Consider the following 23711-nt stretch of genomic DNA (forward strand, 5'->3'; position numbering starts at 1 on the left):
ACCGAGGATGAGGCAGGAGCAGAGCCATTGCAGCACTGCCGTGGTCTGGAGCTGGCAGTGAAGGGGGAGGCGGAGCGCGGGGCATGGCCGGGGGGGGGCACTGGAGTTGGGGGTGGCCAGCGGGAGCGGAGAGGGGCACTGGGAGCCGGAGGAAGAGGGGCGGGGAACTGGGAGCTGCTGGTTTAATGGAGCTGGTACCACTCTGGGTCCACCCCAAACCCCTGCCCTCCCTTGGGTAAGGAAGGGCAAAGAATTGGATAATGGTGGGGCGTGTGCAAGTGGGTGTGCAAAAGGTGGGGCTTGGTGTCACTGGGCACACTGGGGGGACTGGGCCAGTGCCTGGGGATCCTCTTGGCTGGTGGTGGCAGAAGGGGCAGTTTGGGTGCTGCAGTGGTGGCACCTGTGGGTGTCCCAGTGCCCCCTTGGTGTCACTGGCTGGGGACAGGGACATGACACTGCACTTCTGGACGCTGCCGGTGACAGTGGCACTGGGGAACGGGGGCGCCGCTGACACCAGTTTGACCACAGGCTGGTCACTGGGGACAGTGGTGGTGCCAGGGGAGGTGGCCATGGGAAGCAGGCTGGGGCTGGAGGTCATCACCTGTGGGGCAGGGGGACAGCGTGGCACAGGGAGACCGTGGGGGGTATGGCGATGTGGGGACAGTGTGGGGCTTGGGGACATGAAGGGCACAGGGACCATCAGGGGTGTGGGGACCATGGGGGGACATGGAACAGTGTGGGACACAGGAATGTGGGGGGACATGGGGACAGTCTGGGGCACGGGACATGGGACCATGTGGGGTGTGGGGACAGTGTGGGGACATGGGGACCTTGGTGGGACATGGGGGGGCATTGGGTCCATGGGGACAGTGTGGGCATAGTGTGAGGACAGTGTGGGGCCGCGGACACCGTTGCTGGCACCCTGATGGGGACGCCAGGACCCTTGGGGGTGACACGGGTGACCAGACCCAGCTGGGTCTGGCGCGAGTGCTCATTCAGGGAGTTTCCTACCCCCAAGGCCGGGCTCACGCTGACTCCAGAAGGCAGTTTATTGCCACGGAAAAGGGCCCTTTCCCCCGGGACTCCCCCGGGGCTTCCACCGTGTGGTGGGTGGTAAAAAATCTGAGAGGAGGTGCAGGAGGCTGAGGGCATCCCTGCCTGTATGTGGGGGTGAGGATGTCACCGTACCACGGTAACCTGCCAAAGCTGTCCCAGCCCATCTATGGGGGTGCTGATGTCACAACGGCCGCTGTGCCCCACGGCAACAAGCCTCTAACAAGGGTCGCTGGGTTCCAGCCGTGCGTCAGTGCGACCTGGGAGGTGAGGAGAGAGCAGGGCAGGGAAGGGGCTGGTCGGGGGCTGCTGAGGGAGGAGTGGGGGGTCCCACACCTCGGGGCGCCGGGGCTGTGCTGAGAGCTGACCCGCGCCTCGCTTCTCCCTCAGAGCCAGCCGAGGAGCATCTGGGAGAGACACCCCGGTGCTGCTGGGACAGGGACGCTCCCAACGTTTGCTGAGGACGTGCGCCATGGCTGAGAGGCGAGAGGAGGAGGCCCCCGACTCGATGGAGCAGGGTGAGAGCAAAGTTTCCCTCCCGCAGCACAGCAGAGGGGCTGTCGGGGGTCAGCGTGGGGCCGAGCGCGGTGGCAGGGGGAGGCAGTGCCTGCGATGCCCCTTCCTCACCACGGCCCCCAGCCCTGCCCCTCAGCCCCTCAGGGTCGGAGCAGGGCCCTGGGGATGATCCCTCAGGGACGCTTCCCCCAGCCCCACAGAGGTGCTCATTCCCGCCGGCGTTTGCTCTCTCCCCTCCAGTGTGTGTGCTGTGTGGCCGGGCAGCGGCGAATCCGGATCTCTGTGGGCAGAAAATCAATCCTGAAGACATCTGTGTCCATCGCTTTTGCCTGGTGAGTTCCCCAGGGCTCCCTTCAGCTCACTGACAGGCACTACTGACCACACTCTCCTCACCATCTCCTCTCTTCTCTTCTGCAGTTTTTTGCAAGCAAGATCTTTTACTGTCTGGACGAGGAATCGGGGCTCCTGGGATTTCTCCCTGAGTATATTCCCTGGGTAGTCAAGCAGGCAGCGCAGAAGGTGAGGACCTGACAAGATCAGGGAGATTTGCGTGAGGAGAGGTTTGGGGGAGCTTAGCCCAGAGCCCAGGGAAGAACTCCCAGCCCCTCCAAGCAGCTCCGGGACAAAAGCCTTGCTCCCAGCAGCTCCACAGAGCTCCAGCCCAGGAGCCTGGGGCGCCGGGCGGATCTGTGGGCTGTGGCCCAGCAGCGGCCACATCCTGCGCCCTGCCCGGAGGCGTGGGGCTGGCTGGGGAGGCCCTGAGGCTGCCGCTGACGGGGCTGCTCTGCTCTTTCCAGCGATGCTTCGTCTGCGGGCAGAGCGGGGCCGCCATCACCTGCTGCCGGGAGGGCTGCGACCGCAGCTTCCACCTGCCCTGTGCCATCGAGGGTGAATGCATCACCCAGTACTTTTCCCCACACAGGTACCTCCTGTCCCCTCCTCAACCCCTCTGGGGGAGGACCCAGCACTTCTCACCTCACCCATCCCTTCCCTCTGCCCCCCAGCTCCTTCTGCAGGGAGCACCGCCCAGAGCAGCAGGTGGAGGCGGTTCCCGAGGAGAACACCGAGTGCCTCATCTGCCTGGAGCCTGTGGGGGACAGAAAGTCCTTCCACACCTTGGTGTGCCCCGCCTGCAAACACGCCTGGTTCCACCGGGACTGCATCCAGGTAGGAGCCGTTCCCTCACCCCCAGACACGGCAGGAGCTGGGCAGCACCAGGGTCTCACTCCTGCTCCTTTTGTTTCCACTGCAGGGCCAGGCTGCATGTGCTGATATTACTTTTTTAAGCTGTCCCCTCTGCAGAGACAGAAAAGGCTTTCTGTCAGAAATGCTCATCATGGGCATCCGAGTCCCTGTGAGGTTGGTGTCCTGCCGGCTCACAGCACAGGAGGCTGCAAGCCCTGTGCCGTGCCCGGGGCTGCCCCTGCAGTCCTGCCCCTCCGCTGTCCCGTCTGCCTGGGCTTCAGCTTCACGGAGGAGCTGGAAACCGGGCAGGGGGCAGGAGCAGGGCTGCCCTGCATCGGCCTCATGCCGGGGCAGCAGGGGCTCAGCCATTTCCCTTTCTCCATCAGACCTCCATCACAGGACAATGGGCCTCCTGTTGGAGCAGTGCTTGAGAGGCACAGCCGCTGCGATGCCCGTGAGTGCCTGTGTCCCAGGGGCAGGGAGCACGCAGAGGAACGGGGGTAAGTTGCCAAAGCAGCACCCTGGGCTCTGCACGGGATCTCTGCCTCACCGAGAGCTCAGAGCAGAAGGTCAGAGAACAGGAGCTGTGCCGCACAACCCCGTGTGCGGCCACTTTGTCCTAACAGCCATGAACCCTTTTGTTCCCCAGGCCCTGGGAACTGCTCCTGTGCAGCTCCTGCGCTGCCGAAGGCACCCACCGGCGCTGCTCCAACGTCAGCACCGACAGGATCATCTGGGAGTGTGAGAGTTGTGCTGGCCAAGGCAATGGTAAGAGGCAAAGCACCTTCATGCCCCTGGGCTGGGGCCAGGGCCCAGGCAAGGCCTGGCAGCGGGTGCCCAGGCTGGGCTTGGCAGAGCCTCTCTGCCCCAGGAGGGCTGGGGCACCGCTCTGGCCTCTCCACTGTGGCCTCTGTGCCCCTGACCTTCCTGCTCCCCCTTACAGCCTCCACTGACAGCTCAGGGCTCGCTGGCTCTGGCACTGGTAGCGGGTCAGGATCGGGGTCATCCCGTGGCTCGGCAGCACCAGAGAGCAGCAGCCCCAGCACCGCCAGCCAGCTGCCAGCGGAGTCCTCCTGCCCCTCTCCAGCAGTCGAGAGTGGCAGCAGCTCCAGCCACCTGGGGCCCGTGCGGAGGAGGCACCGCTCCCGCATGGAACGTCGGGCCCAAAACCCTCTCAGCCGGCCCAGACGCAGGCACAGGACCAGCCATGCTCCGTCCCTACGTGATGGCCCTGATCCCCCTCCACCAGCACAATAAAGCTGTCTTAATATCTACCCTGGGAGATTCCACGCTCATCTGTCACCTTCTTCCTCCTCTCCCTTTCTCCAGGGGCAGCGTTAGGGGCCGGGCCCAGAGGGTTTCTTCCCCCGGGGCCTGGCAGCCCCTTGCCCAGCCCTCCCTCCTTGCGGGCTGGCCTTGGCCGGCTGCCCAGCGCCATGGCCGGGTGCTTCGGGCCTCGCTGGCCCCGCAGCCGGCTCAGTCTCCCCGGGGAAGGGTCACACCGGGGGCAAAGCTCCTTTTCCTTACAGGTTCCGCTCAGTGTCACTAGCAATTGTGATAAAACAGTAACAGTGAGGGAAAGTACAAAGGGGCGCTGCACCCTGTGATTGCTCACCACCCGCCCGCTGATACCCAGCCCCTTCCCAGACAGCGATCCCCAAAAACCGAGACCCCGCACTCGCAGTCCCAGGTGCAGGAGAGAACCCCCCGCTTCCCAGCCGCCCCTCCTTGACACCCTGAGCACGACGTTACAGGAGATGGGACATGCCGCTGGCTACTCTGTGCTCTGGCCCCGCCCCTCCCCTCAGGCCAGTCCCAGCGGCAGAGGCAGACGCAGCCGAGGAGGTTCCCGCCTGGGCCGGCGCTGGCAGGGGGGTCTGCAGGCAGCGACGGGTGGGGCCAGAAACGAGAAGAGCTGAGTCCATGGGACAGGGAACCTCCGCCCCTGCCAGGGCGGGGCAGAGGACCCAGCGTTCTGGGCTGCCTGTCCACGCTCCTTTCTTGCCCCAACCCCAAACTGTGCTCTTTGGGGGATGGTGCTCACTGCAGCCCGACAAGAACCTGTTTCCTGCTGTGCCTCCAAAGCACCGGGTGCCCCAAGGGCTGGCATCAGCTGCCCCTCGCCTCTCCCAGCCTCATGGTGGGACACCCCAGTTTGCCCTAATCTGCCCTTGCTGGGGGGCACATGGTGGGTGGGAAGGGGATCTCCTTTACAGAGACACCCCAGGAACCCGGGCTCCCTCAGCCACGCTGCTCATCGCCGTGGTGCAGCCAGAGAGGACCCGGGCGTCCGGGGGCTGGCAGAGGAGAGGGGACGTGGACACGGACACACGGACACACACAGAGTGAAGCTTTGCTGAAGGGGTTTATTGATCATGAGAGGGAAATGGCCCAGGGCTCCCGGGGGTCAGGTGGGGTCATCCAGGGATGATCATCTCCTCATGCCGCTGGAGGGGCACAGGGCAAGGGTGTCACCACCAGCTCCAGTCCTGAAAGACAGAGCCCAAAATGTGACCCCCCCCCCCAGTGTCAGGTGGGACAGGAGAGGGGCCTTGTCCCCAGCATCTCTCTCTGCAGAGTCCTGGGGAAGGAAGAAGGGAATGGGAGCCCTCAGGATACCCAGGACAGGACTTGGCTCTTCTGAGACCCCTGTGGCACTCAGAGCCCCTTTTCCAGTGTGTCATTGTCCTGGGATGCCTCTATATCTCGCAGAGCCCTGCCCAGCCTTCACGGTGATCCTGGGAGGGGTCTAGATGGCACCAGAGGCCCTGCTTGACCTGCACAGTGACCTTTTGGGGCTGTAGAGCCCCACGGAGTGCACGGAAAGGCATGGGGGCAGCTCTGTCCCGCTCACCCTGATGGGTGACATGGGGCAGGGGCAGTCCCCTCTGTTTCCCTCTCCCATACCCAAGGTCTGGCAACCCCTGCAGTCTCACGGATCCCTCGGGGCCCAGGATTCTTTGTGGGGCTGGAGACACCCTGATCCTGCTCACCTAGAAATCAGCAGACACAGCCAGGCTTTCTGGGGGCTGAACCTCCACCATCATGTCATCCAGAAGGGGCTGGGGAGAAAGGGGGAGTTAAGGACACGCCTGAGTGCATTGGGATGTACTGGGAGTTAGGGGACAGCAGTGGGATCCTTGGGGAAGGTGCCTCTGGGACCAATGGGGTACGTGAGCTTGTATGGTGGTGCACAGAAAGGAGTGGGAGTCCTGAGGAGGGGGCCCACGTGGTTGCATGGCTGTATACTGGGGCATCCTGGGTTGCACTGGTGTGTACTGGGTTGTAATGAGGTGGACGGGTATGCAATGGGAACCCCAGGAATAAGGCCTCCCTGAAGAAACACTGGGGTGCAGGGGTGTTTTCTGGGGCTGCAGTGGGGTGTACTGGGACACACTGGGATGCCCTGGACTGTCGTGGCCATGGGAGGTCTGGGTGTGTCAGGGGGAGACAGAACGCTTGGTACCCACCTCAGCCCTCTTCACTTTCCTGAATTTGAGGAACCGCACCTGCAGAGAAAACACGAGACCTCGCTGGTCACTGGGATGTCCCCAGTCCCCGCAAGGGCTGGGAGGACCACCTTGTCCTCCAGTTCCCCAGACTGGGTGACCTCCAAGTCAACCCCACTACTCACCTCCCGCACATTTTTTCCACCTTCTTCCCAAAATGCCTAGGGAGGAAGAGCAAAGGGGTGGTCTGGATTGGCCCTTGCTGGAGGGGTGTGTAGGGCACAGGTGTCCTCAGTCCCCCCAGGCCCATGGCTTCCCCCTGGTCTGAATGGCAATATCCCTTCTGCTACTCCCAGTCCCATTCCTCCATGTTTCACCTGGGATACCTGTTCATGCAGGGACCGGGGTTGGGGATGGAGACAAGGAGAGTGTGGGGAATTCAGGGTCTCCCAAGAAGATGGGCTTGAGGTGTGGGGAGACCCAAAGACAGGGTTTAATTACCGGACCCCAGGGTGCTGAGCTGGGGGTTTTGAAGGGACAGGACTGCGTTGGCTGCACGTGGGGGATAAAGGCATTGTATTGGAGAGGACACGAGGACTTCAAGCATTGTGGTCAGGGGAGGCAGAAGGAAGAGGAATGAAGAGGCCAAAACCGATGGGATCGGGGGAGTGTTTGGGTGTGGGGGCTCAAGGATGGGATCTCAGGACAGTGCCGCAGTGGAGAGGATGAAAGGCAAAAGACTGGTGGGAAAGACGGAAAGAAAGGCGTTGGGAATGATCACAAGGACAGGATTTGGTAACCCTAGATAGGACACGGAGGAGATCCCAGGGAAACATGTCTGAGGAGACCAACAGTATGTGATGGGGAGGCCCAAAAGAGAGGGAGGTGGGGGCACCAAGACAAGAAACTGGTGGGGCCCTCCCAGGGAGGAGACACGTCAGAGCATCCAGTGAGGAACTCGGGCTCTGGGCACAAGAACACTAATTCTTGTGGGGAGGTTGAAAGCTGCATTGCCCAGGGCTGGAGGTGCAGGGGGGCCTGGAGGAGCCCCTTGCTTGGGAAAGGGAGAGGCCAAGGCAAGGGATTTCCTGCTCCCCACTACAATTCTATTCTGCAGGAGAGCTGATGTCCGGCAGCCAAGAGCCATCCCCAGCCTTGAGCCCCTTGCCGTGGCCCTGGGGACTCACCTGAGCATCTTCCGGGGTGCACAGCAGGATGGTGAAGAGCAGGGCCACGCTGAGCACTGCGGCCTTCATCTTCCTCCGAGGTGTGGTGAGTGCCGGGTGAAGCTGGAGAAGGCGAGGGGCAGATTTATCCCTCCCAGGACTCCTCCTTGTTCTCCCCGAAAGTCTCCAGGGCAAAGCCAGGCTTGGCAGGGACACCAGCCCTGGCCACAAGCCCAGACCCAGCACAGAGCCAGCCCCACCTCTGGCACGGATCCGGCCACCTTCCCTGGCATCGCTCCAGCTTCCTGCATGGGGCAGCTGCACATGGACAGCCCCAGGAATCTGGGGGTGGTGAGGGGATGCAGAAATGACCCTACTGATAGCTGCAGACGTCCCGGCATTTCCATGGTGGTTTCCTTCACAGCACCCCTGGCCCAAACATCCCCACCCTGGAGGCCTGGGCAGCAGCATCTGGCCAGTGTGGGGCAGGGGCACTGTGGGGTTGTAGGCAAGGGGTTCAGCTCTGCACTCGGAGTGGGGAGAGCCACTGGGCGAAGCTGCTGGCCTGGCTCGCACAAGCCAGGCAGGACCTTTTCCAGCAACCCGGCATCGACGCACCCGTTCTGTCAGGTGTTGACACTCACATGATCTGCTGTCATTGTTCTCCTCAAGCACGCAAATGCCCCAGACTGCAGAGGGAATGGCTGGATCCTCAGTTAGCAGGGACATACTCCTGATGAAGGTGGACATAGTTTGGATCCAGAAGCTCAGGCACCTCTGCTTTGCCTCCCTGTAGAGGCACACAACTATCAGCAGAGGTAGAGGACGGGAGAGGTGTTTATTTATTTCTGCCTCATGAGAAGAGGGCATTTCTCCTGGTGGTGTGAGTGAGAACTGGGAGGAGACAGGGCCAGTAAGGCCTCAGTCAGGAGATGCAGCACGTAGGTACTTGTCTCTCTCGGGAGCTGGGAGTCAGAAGTAACCACATGTAGTGACCCGCAAAGCCACTGGCTGCACTGAGCAACAGCAGCGCTGAATGCACTGGGCTCACTGCCTGTGCGGAGGCCGTGGCACATCACCGTTATGGCACCAGATCCAGGAACACTTCCTAAGGCCACCACGGTCCTCTGCAAACTCAGCCTCTGGTTGTTACGTGCCACAGTAATTCAGGCCACCACGCTGTGCTTCCCAGTCGCCATTCACTTCCAAACCCACCCAGAGTCTGCGTCACGTGTCGGAAAGTAAAATAGTGCGGTGTTTAGGTCCTCTGTCTGTGAGGGTGTGAGCATCGTCTGGTACTGCGGGACACAAACTGGGAGTCAAAGACTGGTGGTGTAAATCTGGTTTAGCTTTTGAAGTCAGCGGGAGGTTTGCCTGAGTTTCAGGGAATCCAAGTGGTCACTGCTTTTGTTCCCACGATGATACAGATTGCTGTTGCAGCTTCAAAGAAACCAAAACACACGGAGAAGTGGTTCGGGAGAACTGCAAATGGCTCAGGTTCTTCACTGACATTATATGTCATTGCCAAGGGTGATGCTGAGATCTTTACGGGACACTGACTCTGAAGAAGAGCTCTGTTGTGGATCGGTGGTGAGAAGCTTCAAGGCAACTGACTTGAATATTTGCTTTGGAAATTGCCCAAAGGCAGGCAGTCACCTGGAAGATTGTCATTTTAACAGATGCTGCTTTGTGCGCTATCTGTTCGATAACTGTGCTACACAGCGTTGGACTTTTTATCGTGTTTAAATATGCGGTGACGTTATTTGTATTCTGAAGTTATTGTGTAAAGGACTGATGAATTGTATGCACTGTCATCACTGAGGAATATTGACTCAGGAGCGGTCAAGGCTGCCTTTGAGAGAAGCGCAAAACCGGTGGATGGAATTTAACAGGCACTTCACATCAAAGGTACAAAGAAAATGCTCGTACTCCCTCGGCCTTGGTAGAAACACTGGGCTCACCTGTTCATGGTGCAGGGCTGTGTGGGGTTGGAGCCTCAGCAGCCGCCCCAGCTCTGCCCTCTACCATTTGGAGCTGCACCTTCCCCTGCCCCACGGCAGGAGACCCAGGGATGGAGGCAGGGAGGGAGAGAGACGAACCGCGGCAGGCACGGAAGGGGAGGAGGAGGGGTGGGGGGCAGCAGGAGGGGGAGAGGCAGCTCTGCAGCACGGGCAGGTGTGTCAGTGGGGACAGATGGACAGTGGGGGCCCTGTTTTCTCCACATTTACCTCTTGCTTCCCAGTATCCCAGTGCCCTCCAGTTCCCGTGTCCCGTAGCGCCTGCGGAGGGTGCGGGGAAGGACAGGACTCAGCAGGGGGCTCTGTCCTGCTGTGCTGCTTCTGGCTGGGCTCCAGTGACCAGCAGAGTGGTCCAGAGCGTGTTAGAGGGAACTTCCAATGGTGATTTCTGTTTCACAGCTGCAGGCTGTGCCACTGACTTCTCTGGGCTCAACATCAGTTTATCTGCTCTGTCCCTGCTCCCTTTTCTGTTGTACATGTTAAAGGCTGCTTTGGCTTTTGCAGTTTGCTGTGCTCTGTAGCGCCTGGCGGTGTTTTGTCAGGGAGATGGACTGTAAAAGCTCTGGCCTTGAGCTTAACCAGGTATTGGAGCTCAGCTCTGATTTGGGAATCATCTCATGGAGGCAATTAAACATTACACCTTTCCCTTTTCTGCCTCAGATTTTTTCAGCTGTGGAAACAGAATGGCACCCTCACCACCTTCTTCTGTGTGGCAGATATTTACCCCCTCGTTACAAGAACATCATTGGGTGACCAAAATAATCCTACTGGTACACGTCATTTTTTTTTATTTTTTTTTTTTTGTTAGCTTTTTCTAGGCTTAACCATCTCTTTAGGAATGTCACTCAGGGATGTGCTCCAAGGCAGTGTGGTGATGGGTGGCAATGCTTGTGGGACAGTATGGTTGTGTACTCAGACTGTTTTTCACCAACAGTGACCTGGGATTTACACCCAAACTATTGCAGGATCGTGATGAAGTGACAGTGATTGGAAAAAGGGTGCCCTGGCCATGGCTATGCCAGAGACACAGCTTGTCACCCTGTGCTAGGGCCTGTCCTACACCTACGGAGCATGATTCCGCACTACAGAATCACACAAACACAGAATCATCTTAGTTGGAAAAAACCTTGAAGATCCTCCAGTCCAACCATTGACCTAACATTGACAGTTCCCAACTCCTCCAGATCCCTCAGCACTAAGTCGACCCAACTCTTCAACCCCTCCAGGGATGGGGACTCCACCACCACCACCCTGGGCAGCCCATTCCAACACCTAACGACCCATTCAGTAAACAAATACTTCCTAATATCTAGTCTAAACCTTCCCTGGCACAATTTGCGGCCATTATGTCTTGTCTTATTGCTTATTACTTGACTCAAGGGATTCGTCCCCCTCTCTGCCCCCTCCTGGCAGGGAGTTGCAGAGGGCCAGGAGGTCTCCCCTCAGCCTCCTCTTCTCCAGACTGAACCCCCCCAGTTCCCCCAGCCGCTCCCCAGCAGACCTGTGCTCCAGACCCTGCCCCAGCTCCGTTGCCCTTCTCTGGCCACGCTCGAGTCATTCAATGGCCTTTTTGGGGTGAGGGGCCCAAAACTGAACACACTCATCGAGGGGCGGCCTCCCCAGTGCCGAGCCCAGGGCTCAGATCCCTTCCCTGTCCCTGCTGGCCACGCCAGTGCTGACACAAGCCAGGATGCCATTGGCCTCCTTGGCCCCCTGGGCACACTGATGGTCCTGTTCAGCCAGCTGTCAATCACCCCCCGAGGACCCTCTCTGACTGGCATCTCTCCAGCCACTCCTCCCCAGGCCTGTAGCCCTGCTGGGGGGTGTTGTGGCCCAAGGGCAGCCCCCGGCATTTGCCCTCAGTGAAACTCCCCCAGTTGGGCTCAGCCCATGGGTCCAGCCCGTCCAGGTCTCTCTGCAGCCTCCCCACCCTCGAGAGATCAACACCCCCACCCAACTGGGTGTCATCTGCAAACTGACCGAGGGGGCACTCGATCCCCTCGTCGAGATCATCAATACAGATGTTAAACAGGAGTGGCCCCAGCACCCAGCCCTGGGGGACACCACTCGTGACCGGCCGCCACCTGGATTTAACTCCGTTCACCTCAACTCTCTGGGCCCGGCCGTCCAGACAGTTTTGTACCCAGAGAGCGTGTGCCCATCCAAGCCTCCAGCAGGCAGTTTCGCCAGGAGAATGCTGTGGGAAAAGGTGTCAAAGGCCTTACTAATGTCGAGGTAAACAGCATCCACAGCCTTTCCCTCATCCGATAAGCGGGTCACCCTGCCATAGAAGGAGATCAGGTCTGTCAGGCAGGACCTGCCTTTCATAACCCCGTGCTGACTGGGCCTGATCCCCTGCCTGTCCATTATACGACTTGTAATGGCACCCGGGGTGACCTGCTCCACGACCTTCCCTGGCACCGAGGGCGCACTGACAGGTCTGTAGTTCCCTGGATCCTCCTTTCTGCCTCTTGTAGACGGGTGTCACATTTGCCACCCTCCAGCCCCGTGGGACCTCCCCAGTCAGCCACGACTCCAGGTAAATCATGGACAGCGGCTTGGCGAGCACATCTGCCGACTCCCTCGGCACCCCTGGGTGTAACCCACCCGCTCCCACAGACGTGTGTGCATCCAAGGGGTGCAGCAGGTCTCTGACCACCTCCTCTGCAACTGCGCTGCCCTCAGCCTGCTTCCCCTCCCCATCTCCCGGCTCCTGGGGCTGGGTGTCCAGGAACAGCCAGTTCCTCTGCTAAAGACTGAGGCAAAGCAGGTGCTGAGCGCCTCAGCCTTTTCCTCATCCTTAGTTACCACGTTTCCCTCTGCATCCAGGAAAGGAGGGAGATTTTCCCTAATCCTCCTTTTGCTGTTAATGCATTTATAGCCACTTTTTTTGTTGTCCTTAACAGCTGTGGCCAAGTTGAGCTCTAGCTGCCCTTTAGCTCTCCTAATGTTCTCCTTGCAAAACTTCACTACGTCTTTATAGTCCCCGTGAGAGACCTGCCCCCTCTTCCAAAGGCAATAGATTCTCCTTTTGTTCTTGAGATCCAGCCAAAGGTCCCTGTTTAGCCAGGCCGGTCTCCTTCCCCACCTGCACCCTCAGGAGAGGAGAGACTCTCTGCATCTGAAGACATACACAGAGACACCGTGGCTAAAGCAGAGCCCCATCCCTCAGCTGTATCGGTCACCCCATAGTCAAGAAGGAGCAATGGGAGCTGAGGTCAACTTGTGAGACAGGCCAGAAGATTTCAGCTGTCATCCAGGAGAGGAAACCATCAGCCGGCTGCTCTGATGCTGGGATGCTGGGGGCAATCGTCAGGAATAAGAGTGCGAGGAGCCCAGCAGCTGGGATCCCTTGCTAGGGATAAGGCCGTGGCCAAAGGGACTGGCAGAGGGGCAGCACTCCTCAGCCTCGGGAGGCAGCTCCTGTCACGTTTGGAGGACAGGTATCGCTTAAAGGAAAATCCTGCAAATTCCCAAACAAGCGTCCCCCCGTTGAGGGAGGTATCCAGTACCTGAGGGACCTCGCTGTGGTGGAGGTGATTTACAGCCTCAAGGCTCTCTCCAATCATTCCCCGAGAAAGGCCAGGAGGCTGGGTGTGGGCAAGAGGCTGGGAGGGGCACAGCCAGGACAGCCGACCCAAACTGACCAGAGGGATATTCCGTACCATACGACATCATGCTCAGCAAGAACAGCTAAGAGAAAGGAGGAGGGGAGAGGCCAGTAGTCGCTAAGGCATTTGTCTTCTGGGGCAACTGCTACCTGTACTGAGGCCCTGCTTCCCACTGCCTGGACATTGCCTGCTGATGGGAAGTAGAGAATAAAATCTTTCCCTTTGCTTCTGCTTGCAGTCTTTGCTCTTCTTTATTCTTTATTAAACTCCGTTTCCCTCAACCCATTAGTTCCTTTTCGTCTTTTGTTCTCCCGCCTTGTCCTGTTGAGGAGGTGAGTGATGGAGCAGCTTGGCAGGTACCTGGCAGTCAGCCAAGTTAAACCCACCACAGGGGAGCACCGGGGAGCACTGAGGTCCTTGGGGGGAACAGAGGAAATAAAGGGAATGAGGGAGCAACACTGGGGGCACCAGCATGGGTGAGGGGAGCAAGGGAGTGGCAGTGGGAGAACGGAGGAGATGAGGGGGATGAGGGAGCAACACTGGGAGCACTGGGGAAGGAGGGGAGCAGCACTAGGGGGACTGGTGTGGGTGGGGGGAATAAGGGAGTGGCACTGGGAGTACATGGGCGGGCACGGGCAGTGAGGATGCAGGGGCAGTGAGGGGCAATGGGGAGCATGGGGCAGGGCGAGGGGAATTAGGGAGTGGCAGTGGGAGCACTGGGGTAGGCCAGGAGAATGAGGGAGCAGAACTGGGAGCACCGGGGTAGGTGGGGGAGCAAGGCAGCAGCACTGGTAAAACTGAGGCAGACAAGGGGAACCAGGGAGTGGCATGGGAGGGCGCTGGGCTAGATGGATGGACTGAGGGAGCAGCTCTGGGAGCACTGGCGTTCAGGGGGGTTTAGTGGTGCTGGGATCACACGCAGGGTGTGTAGGATGACACTGCGGGCAGCACTGTGGCAATAGGTGTCACTGGGGACTGTGGTGTGACTGGAAGCCTGAGGGCAGAGAACCTCCGTGCCCTGCTGGAAAGTGTCACCTACCCACTAGGCTCTGGAGGCAGCTGAAAATCAGAAGTGACCACACGTAACCCCCAGCCAGGCCAGGAGCCCCACATCCCCATGTTTTTTAGCCCCCATCCAGTGGCTCCTCACCTCTCACCCCTCCCACATTTGGGACCATCCTCCCCAAGATGGCTCTCGGTCCCTGGAGGTGTTCATTGAGGGGGTAATCAGTGGCATCCAGCCCCTCAAAGAACAGGTCCTTGTAGGTGATGTCCCAGTCGGGCATGAAGCTGCAGTGGCCTTCACTCAGGTGCCCTGGTACTGCTCAGAGGGTACCTGTATAGAAGGTGCAAGGTGCGGAAAGACTTGGGTCAATTTAATGATGGCAAAATCATGGCTGTTCCATTTGAGATGCTCGTGTAAATGCCTGTGGGTGGGAGGCAGGGAGGGAGTGACTCAGGGAGGGTGAGAAGGTGAGGGATGGAGGGATGGGGGGATGAAGGGATGGAGAGGGGGAGGAAAGGAAAGAGGGAGGGATGGGGAGACCAACAGATACAGGGAGGTTAGAGGGGGAATGGAGAGCATGGGGAGATGGAGGGAGGATTGAACTCACTGCAGGGAGCCAGTGAGCAGCTGGGTGGGCTGTGCTGCCCACGGGGTAACCCCCTACATGCAGGCAATGCCTTAAATCTTCTCAGAGGGACTTCAGAGCTGTGTCAGAGCCCACTGGGATGCAACTAATAACTTAGCTCTTTGTGGCTCAGTCTTCTTGCAGCTAATTCACAAGGCGGAACGATCTTCCAGCTGACTGCCTTTCCTTTGAACCATCTCCAAAGCAAACATTCAAGAGGGTTCGACATCTTCTCACAACTGTCCCACAACAGCCCTTTTCTTTACGCCAAGTGTCCCATAAAGAACAAGCACCCACCCTCTGATGGGCAGTCTTTAGAAATTACCTTTAATGTTTCACTGGAGAATCCCAGCCATTTCCAGCTCTCATGAGCCACACGCTGGGTCTTTATTCATGTCGCTGCATCTGGATCAAGCTAGGCAGGAGCGTGTATCATGACAGAGGCAAAACCAGGGTCATCTCTCGCTTCTCCTGAAACCTCCATCGGGCTACAAAACCCAAGTGAGGTTTTCCCCACCAGCCTTGTGGAATTGTCCTCGCAGAGGATTATTTTAGTTATATTAGAGGGAGCAAGTGCTGAGCCCTTTCCTTGGTGTATGGCAGGACTGTGGCACTGCAGGAGAGGAAGAGTCTAAGGAGGAAGACAACAACTTAGCAAAGCATTCACAGCTCGACTCTCCTAATGTTGGCCTCAGAGGACCTCAGCATGGCCCTCAGTTCAGAGCATCCAATGCTGCCGCTGCTCGGAGCAGCGGGTAGACTTGCTGGTGGTTACACGGGGTCACTTCTGATTTTCACTCCCGCAAGAGACTGGTAGACAGGAGGGGGGGTTGGAGTGGTTCTTTGGGACCAACAGCCTTCGTGCCCTCGCCTGACGGGACACCACAGACAAGCTGTCTTGGGGAGGAGACGTGAACGGGGTTGAAGAGAGAAACTCGGCTTGCTTCGGGGGTTTATTTTTCAAAAAGGCACAAGAGAAAGAGATCACGGTCCTGAGCTGAAATGGCCCAAGGTTGGCCAAGACTGTAAGGGTGCTCTCAGTGTCCTTCCCGTTTCCTTCTAGAAGGGGATGTGGGCAGCATTGCTTGTCCCATGGAAAGGACTAGGGCTGACAGCCCTGACTGAGGGCTCTATTGCCATTGCAGTTGATTCTTGTGCAGGACGAGGTTGCAGTGCTTGCAGACAGGCATGAAATTATGTCTCATCCTTTGGCCTGGCCAGGCGCCAGGCTCCCACGACTGCCCCTGCCCCACACTGGCCAGAGGATGCTGCCCAGTGGAGGCAGCAAAGGAAACCTCCCCGGTACCCAGGTATCTGGACTGCTTCAACCCCCACAGCCACAGGCTCTCTCCAAGCTCCAGCAACAGGATCCTTGTGCCACGGGCCCTGGGAAAACACGCCTTATCAGAGATGCTGCGGGGCCAAACATCCCTTCTCTGGCGAGGGGAGCCTTGTCCCCACAATTAGCTCCAAGCGGCTGCTCGAGGACAAGCAGACGATTCATCATGTCCACTCTGAGCGGCCGCATCCTGGTTGGGGACCGTGTTGACCTGTGCTGATGATAATGGCGTTTAAGGGTGTCAAAAATTCACACTGACCGAGGTGAGAAACCAGGATGCAAATTATAGAATTGCAAGGGTAAATATTTATTCATGCACATGAGGTGTCCCAGTCAAATTGGGACACCCAAATGTGGTTTTACACAGAGTTCTTGTACCCTTGAACGGTTTGGTAAAATGTGACTTGACGAATCATTAACACCCGCACTGCCAGTCAATAAACATAGTAAACCCAAATCTTTCAGTAAAATGCTAATACCTCATTACATTACACTGTATATTGTGGGTTTATTTATATATATAAAAAATACAGATATATGTTAGACAGGGTCTCTGCTCTGGGGAGGTGTTGGCCGGGGACTGGGACTAGTTTGGGACTGGCAGCAATCCGAAGATGGTGTGATCTGGAACTTTGCACTGAGCTTAGCCCCTACGCCTCCCCCAGCCCTATCCCCCTCTGCTGCTGCCCATCCTTCACTACTGCTCCTCATTTCCCATGTCTCCCCATTCTCCCATCACCAAAACTGTCCAGTTCCAAGCCCCTCTGCCGTGCCATTGCCAGTGCCCCGGAGCCTCCTCCACCTCCCATTGGGAGACCCTGATTAACAGGGTTATAGTTAGGGTTGGGGTTAAGGACTAGGGTTTAGCATTAGGGTTAGGGTATAGGATAATGTGCCAGGGTGCAAGCTGTGTCTCTGCAAGATCACCTCATCTTTTCGTGACTTCCTCACACTGGAGAGGTTGTAAAACAACCTCCAGAGAACTGGATGCATTGATGCGTCCTCGGGCATCCTTCAGATGATGGACCCCCAAATACTCTATGATGTCCTTTATCTCAGGGTATGACTGCCACTTGACATGTTCATTGAGAGTTGAGCTTTGGAAGAGAGTTACTGCTGGCCTGGTTTGCACTTGTGTCCCTTTAATTGCCTTTACGTCTTTGAGCTTGGTTGTGTGACACATCCTTTGAGGAGGGATACAGCCACATAGGCAGAATGCGACGGAAAGGATTCACCAGGTCATCAAGATGGATGGACGTTATGGTCCTTGCCGTGTGTGACAGGTGCAAGTAAATGTCTCATGGAGCTGTCCTCAAGACTTGGTCACGGTCAGGCAGGAGGCAAGTAGCCTGTTTGGTCTCCCACATACCCCATGTAGGCATTTTAATCTGACCTAATCCCCCACACTTCCACAAAAAAAGAGAGAATTTTCATTTTAGGCAGTGAATCAATCGGTTTTCAGAGGAACAATTGAAAACACAAAGGGAAAAACATTCATGCACAGACAGGTCCAAGGTATCTGGGTGTGAGACTCACCAGGTGGTTCCCTGGGAGAGCCTCCAAGGATGACCTTGCAGACTGAGGATGGGTGTTTCTGCCTTTGGGGACCTGATACTCATTGTGGGAGGCCAGAAAGAGCATTTGGCAGTTTTGCAAATCTTGTCATGGAATGTCTAGGGAAGGACCTACAGCAGCAAAAGGAAGTGATCAAGGCTGGTTGGGGAGGAAAAAGCATGGGAAACAGAGGGGAAAGGAGAGAAAACGAGTGATAGGAGAGCAGCCGGATCTCAGTGTGCCACCATGCAGCCTGTTCATCCCCACAGACCTGCACAGCCTGAATTCATACAAGTAACCCCTGACCCCACCCTTATTCACTGCTGGTTGTTTTTCTCCTCTGGAGGCTTGACCCTATACAACGTCTCTCTTGGTGAAGACTGAAGCAAAGGAGGCCCGGAGTTCCTCAGACCTGTCTGGATCTGCTGTTAGTGATTACCCACCCAGTGGAGCAGCTAGCCCTGCATTTTATTCTTTCCATATTAAGGAAGCGGTAGCAGCTCACCTTCTTGCCCTTGATGTCCCCTGCAAGGTCCAAGCCGAAGGACACGTTGTTTTTCCTGAAAAAATGTCTGCTTCCCTGAAACGTGTTTCCAAATTCCTCCTTGACAGTCTGCCCTGCTTCCACCATCTAGTTCCCCAGCAGCTCTGTAGTGGGCTGCTGGACGGGCTGGACTCCTCACCCTTTGGGAACAACACTGGGAGAGAAGGAAGGAAGAAGGGAAAGAGGGGAGGAGAGAGGGAGGGAAGGATGGAGAAGGAAAAGAAAGGAAGGTGGTTAGCTTTCCTGAAAGAGTGAGCAGCTGTGCCAACATGGCCTGTGAGATGAGGAGGTGGGAAGAAGCCAAACATGAGCTGCAAGGAGTGGGAGGTGGCCACAGAGGGAAGAAACCAAATTGGTGCCTGTCACATCTACACAGCTTGGCTGTGGGGTATGAGGGGCGGGGGCTGATTCCCTCCATTCTCCCATCTAGTACCTAGGCAAATGGTGTTCACTTTCAGAGGTTTTACTGAGAGGGTGGAGCGGGGAGAGGAGAGATGCAATTTGTATGGGAAAAACGTGGGTTCACACACATGCACACACACAGCCCCATGGAGCCGCAGGCCCAGCCCTGGTGACAAGCTGCTAGGAGAAAAGCTCCTGAAGAGGGTTCATGGAACAGGCAGGTAAAGAGGGAGGGGGAGAGCTGGGCTTCCCAGAGCAGACAGGGGGAGGCAGGGGTCTGGGAAGAGGCAGGAAGGGAATGCCAGGGCTCCTGGAAAAGACAAAGAGAGACACTGGTGTGCTCCCACCGATGACAACCTCAATGAGAGCAACCCCATTGACGGCAATCATGGAACCCTAGAATGGTTTGGGTTGGAAGGGACCTTAAAGATCCTCTAGTTCCACCCCCTCTGCCATGAGCAGGGATGCCTTCCACTAGCCCAGGTTGCCCAAAGCCCCGTCCAACCTGGCCTTGAACCCTTCCAGGGAGGGGGCAGCCGCAGCTTCTCTGGGCAACCTGTGCCAGGGCCTCACCCCCCTGACAGGGAAGAAATTCTTCCTTATATCTAATCAAAATCTCCCCTCTTTCAGTTTAAAACTGTTACTCCTCACCCTATCAGTATAGCCCCTGATAAAGAGTCCCTCTCCATCTTTCCTTTAGCCCCTTTAAGTACTGGAAGGCTGCTGTAAGGTCTCCCAGGACCCTTCTCTTCTCTAGGCTGAACATCATGAACTCTCTCAGCTTGTCCTCATAAGGGAGGTGCTCCAGTCCCGATCATCTCTGTGACCCGCTTTGATGTCCTCCTGATGTTGGTGCCCCAGAGCTGGACACAGCACTGCAGGTGGGGTCCCATGAGAGCAGCGAAGAGGGGGAGAATCCTCCCTCGACCTGCTGGCCACACTTCTCTGGATGCAGCCCAGGACAGTTGGCTTTCTGGGCTGCGAGTGCACACTGCTGGCTCACGGTCAGTTTTGCATCCACTAATACCCCCAAGTCCTTCTCCTCAGGGCTGCTCTCAATCCACTCATCCCACAGCCTGTATTTTTGCATGGGATTGCCCCAACGCACGTGCATGACCTTGCCCTTGCCCTTGTTGAGGTTGGCGTGGGCCCACTTCTCAAGCCCGTCCAGGTCTCTCTGTATGGCACATCCCTTCCCTCCAGGTGTCGTCGACTGCACCACACAGCTCGGTGTTGTCAGCAAACCTTCCGAGGGTGGACCCCATCCCACTGCCCATGTTGCCAACAGCGATGTTAAACAGCGCCGGTCCCAACACCGACCCCTGAGGACGCCACTGCTCTCCACTCGCTCACGGAGCTGTTGATCCCAACTCTTTGAGTGACCGTCCAGCCAATTCCTTATCCACCGAGTGGTCCATCTGTCAAATCCATGTCTCCAATTTAGAGACAAGGATGTCGTGCAGGACACTTTTGCACAATTCAAGGTGGATGACGTCAGTTGCTCTTCCCTTAACCACCAGCACTGCAACCCCGTTGTCGAAGGCCATCAGATGTGTCGGGAGGGATATTCCCTCAGTGCATCCAAGCTGGCTGTCACCAATGGCCTCCTCGTATTCCATGTGCCCTAGCATGGTTTCCAGGAAGATTCAATCCATGATCTTACCAGGCAGAGATGAGACTGACAGGCCTGTAGTTCCCTGGGACTTCCTTTATCCCATATTTTAAAATGGGGTTTATGTTTCCCTCTTTCCAGTCGGTGGGAAATTCACCAGGCTGCCACGAGTTCTCAAATACAATGGAAACTGGCTTAGCCACGTCACGCACCGGTTCCCCCAGGACTCATGGATGCATCCCGCCAGGTCCCACGGCCTTGTGCACCTTCAGGTTCCTTAGATGGTCTCAAACCTGATCTTCTCCTGCAGTGGATGGTGCTTCACTCCCAGTCCCCGTCTTTACCTTCTGTATCTCGGGCAGTGTGGCTGGAGCACTTGCCCGTGAAGACGGGCAAAAAAGTAATTGAATACTTCAGCCTTCTTTATATCTGAAATGCTGGGGTTTCAGCCCCCAGCCCCGAGTTAAGGTTGACATACGGGTGACTCCCCCAGCCCTTCCCAAAGGGGGGTGAGTTTCCCTTTAGGCTTCCCCCCAGGGTGGGCGGCCTGGCAGACAGAGCCATGGGGTAAAGGAGCCCCAGGGGTCCCGCAGTCAGTAACCCAAGGTCAGGTGTCCACGGAGGGATAACAGCTGGGACCCCTGGCAGGAGGGGCAGTGTCTGTGTGTGAGGTGGGTGCCCTGTGCAGAGCTCCCTGTTGGGGAAGGGCCTCCCGCCTCCCTGGGACTGGGCTCCACTCAGGTCTGGCTTTTGTAAACGCGGGCTGTGCAGAGATTCAGTCTGTGGCTTCCTTGGTCTGATGTGTTTGGCTCGCTGACTCGGTTGTCTCCCGTCCCTTCTATGAGAGACTGCATGTCACCATTTATCCCACCCGTTGCTGGTCATGCGGTGTCGTTGTTGGGGTCAGTGGGATTGATGTTGATTGTGTATAATCTGACCGACTTGTCTGTACCCCCAGCGCTCACCCATGGACTGACCCTTTTGTATCAAACACAACTTGGTTATTGGTTCATCTTTATGCTGGCTGTGTCTTTTATGTTAAGCCTGGTAACTGGCAAAACAATATCCTAGGTGAGTAATTCTCCCAGAGAGAGGCCAAATTTTCTTTCTCTCACAAACATAACTGTAAAAGCTCATTTTGCTGCCCTTGATGTCCCTGGCCAGAATTCATTCTATCAGGGCTTTGTCCTCCCGAACCTGATCTCTGGATGCTTGGACAATTTCTCTGTATCCTTCCCAGGCTACTTGTTCTTGCTATCACCTTCTGTAGGCTTCCTTTTTATGCTTGAGCTTGTCCAGGAGCTCCTCGTTCATCCATTCGGACCTCCTGGCGTTCTTACCTGACATCCTCTTTGTCCAGATGCCTCACTCCTGTGCTTGGAGGAGGTGATCCTTGAATATCCACCAGCTCTCTTGAGCCCCTCTTCGCTCTAGGGCTTCATCCCATGTTACCCTGCAATGCAGATCCCTGAAGAGTCCAAAGTCTGCTCTCCTGAACTCCAGGGTAATGATCTTCCTCCGCACCCTCCTCACTACCGTGTGGATCTTGAACTCCACCCTTTCATGGTCACTGCAGCCATGGCTGCCCTTGAGCTTCACACTCCCCACCTACTCTTTCTTGGTGAGAACAAGATCCAGCAAAGCACCTCTCCTTGTTGGCTCCTCTGTCACTTGGAGAAGGAAGTTATTATCAACAAATTCCAAGAACCTGCTGGATTTCTTATGCCCTGCTGTGTTGCCCTCCAACAGAAATCGGGGTGGTTGGCATCCCCCCCTGAGGAGCAGAGCTTGTGAATGTGAGGCTGCTCCCATCTGTCTCTAGAGGACCTCAACCATTCCTCCTGGTTCTGTGGCCTGTAGCAGAACCCCGGTATAACATCTCCTGTGCCTGCCTTTATGTTAACATATATTAGTGATATTCCTAAAAAATTGGTTAACCTTAGAAAAACCCGAGAAAAAAATCCTTGAGAAGTACCAATAGGAGTATTTTAGTTACCCAAGGACATTCAAGATACTGAAGAGCTAATGTAATGACGGAGAAGGTATCTGTCATGCCGGAGAAGACGGTGAATGTGTCGCTCTGGGTTTCCTCCACTGAAAACTTGGAGCAGAAAAGTAAAAAGTGTAATTGTTAATTGCCTCCATGAGATTATTCCAAAATTAAAGTAGTAGCATCAGAGCTGAGCTCCAATACCTGGTTAAGCTCAAGGCCAGAGCTTTTACAGTCCATCTCCCTGACAAAACACCGCCAGGCGCTACAGAGCACAGCAAACTGCAAAAGCCAAAGCAGCCTTTAACATGTACAACAGAAAAGGGAGCAGGGACAGAGCAGATAAACTGATGTTAAGCCCAGAGAAGTCAGTGGCACAGCCTGCAGCTGTGAAACAGAAATCACCATTGGAAGTTCCCTCTAACACGCTCTGGACCGCTCTGCTGGTCACTGGAGCCCAGCCAGAAGCAGCACAGCAGGACAGAGCCCCCTGCTGAGTCCTGTCCTTCCCCGCACCCTCCGCAGGCGCTACGGGACACGGGAACTGGAGGGCACTGGGGTACTGGGAAGCAAGAGGTAAATGTGGAGAAAACAGGGCCCCCACTGTCCATCTGTCCCCACCGACACACCTGCCCGTGCTGCAGAGCTGCCTCTCCCCCTCCTGCTGCCCCCCACACCTCCTCCTCCCCTTCCGTGCCTGCCGCGGTTCGTCTCTCTCCCTCCCTGCCTCCATCCCTGGGTCTCCTGCCGTGGGGCAGGGGAAGGTGCAGCTCCAAATGGTAGAGGGCAGAGCTGGGGCGGCTGCTGAGGCTCCAACCCCACACAGCCCTGCACCATGAACAGGTGAGCCCAGTGTTTCTACCAAGGCAGAGGGAGTACGAGCATTTTCTTTGTACCTTTGATGTGAAGTGCCTGTTAAATTCCATCCACCGGTTTTGCGCTTCTCTCAAAGGCAGCCTTGACCGCTCCTGAGTCAATATTCCTCAGTGATGACAGTGCATACAATTCATCAGTCCTTTACACAATAACTTCAGAATACAAATAACGTCACCGCATATTTAAACACGATAAAAAGTCCAACGCTGTGTAGCACAGTTATCGAACAGATAGTGCACAAAGCAGCATCTGTTAAAATGACAATCTTCCAGGTGACTGCCTGCCTTTGGGCAATTTCCAAAGCAAATATTCAAGTCAGTTGCCTTGAAGCTTCTCACCACCGATCCACAACAGAGCTCTTCTTCAGAGTCAGTGTCCCGTAAAGATCTCAGCATCACCCTTGGCAATGACATATAATGTCAGTGAAGAACCTGAGCCATTTGCAGTTCTCCCGAACCACTTCTCCGTGTGTTTTGGTTTCTTTGAAGCTGCAACAGCAATCTGTATCATCGTGGGAACAAAAGCAGTGACCACTTGGATTCCCTGAAACTCAGGCAAACCTCCCGCTGACTTCAAAAGCTAAACCAGATTTACACCACCAGTCTTTGACTCCCAGTTTGTGTCCCGCAGTACCAGACCATGCTCACACCCTCACAGACAGAGGACCTAAACACCGCACTATTTTACTTTCCGACACGTGACGCAGACTCTGGGTGGGTTTGGAAGTGAATGGCGACTGGGAAGCACAGCGTGGTGGCCTGAATT

At 56.5% G+C, this 23711-nt stretch overlaps 1 long non-coding RNA gene across 2 annotated transcripts; it reads right to left on the minus strand.

Moving 5' to 3' along the window:
• Nucleotides 1–5111: 5111 nt before the first annotated feature.
• LOC141954951 (uncharacterized) lies at nt 5112–7489 on the minus strand. 2 transcript variants are annotated; one of them, XR_012632304.1, is made up of 5 exons: nt 7391–7489; nt 6389–6424; nt 6225–6263; nt 5748–5816; nt 5112–5243 (listed from the first exon to the last, which is right to left on the minus strand). It is a non-coding gene; the product is annotated as an uncharacterized LOC141954951 (long non-coding RNA). The 2 variants fall into 2 exon arrangements; XR_012632305.1 differs by having other exon boundaries at nt 5242–5335.
• Between the last annotated feature and the right edge of the window lie 16222 nt (nt 7490–23711).

The sequence above is a fragment of the Athene noctua genome, unplaced genomic scaffold, assembly GCF_965140245.1.
Source record: "Athene noctua unplaced genomic scaffold, bAthNoc1.hap1.1 HAP1_HAP1_scaffold_42, whole genome shotgun sequence".
NCBI classification, from domain to species: domain Eukaryota; kingdom Metazoa; phylum Chordata; class Aves; order Strigiformes; family Strigidae; genus Athene; species Athene noctua.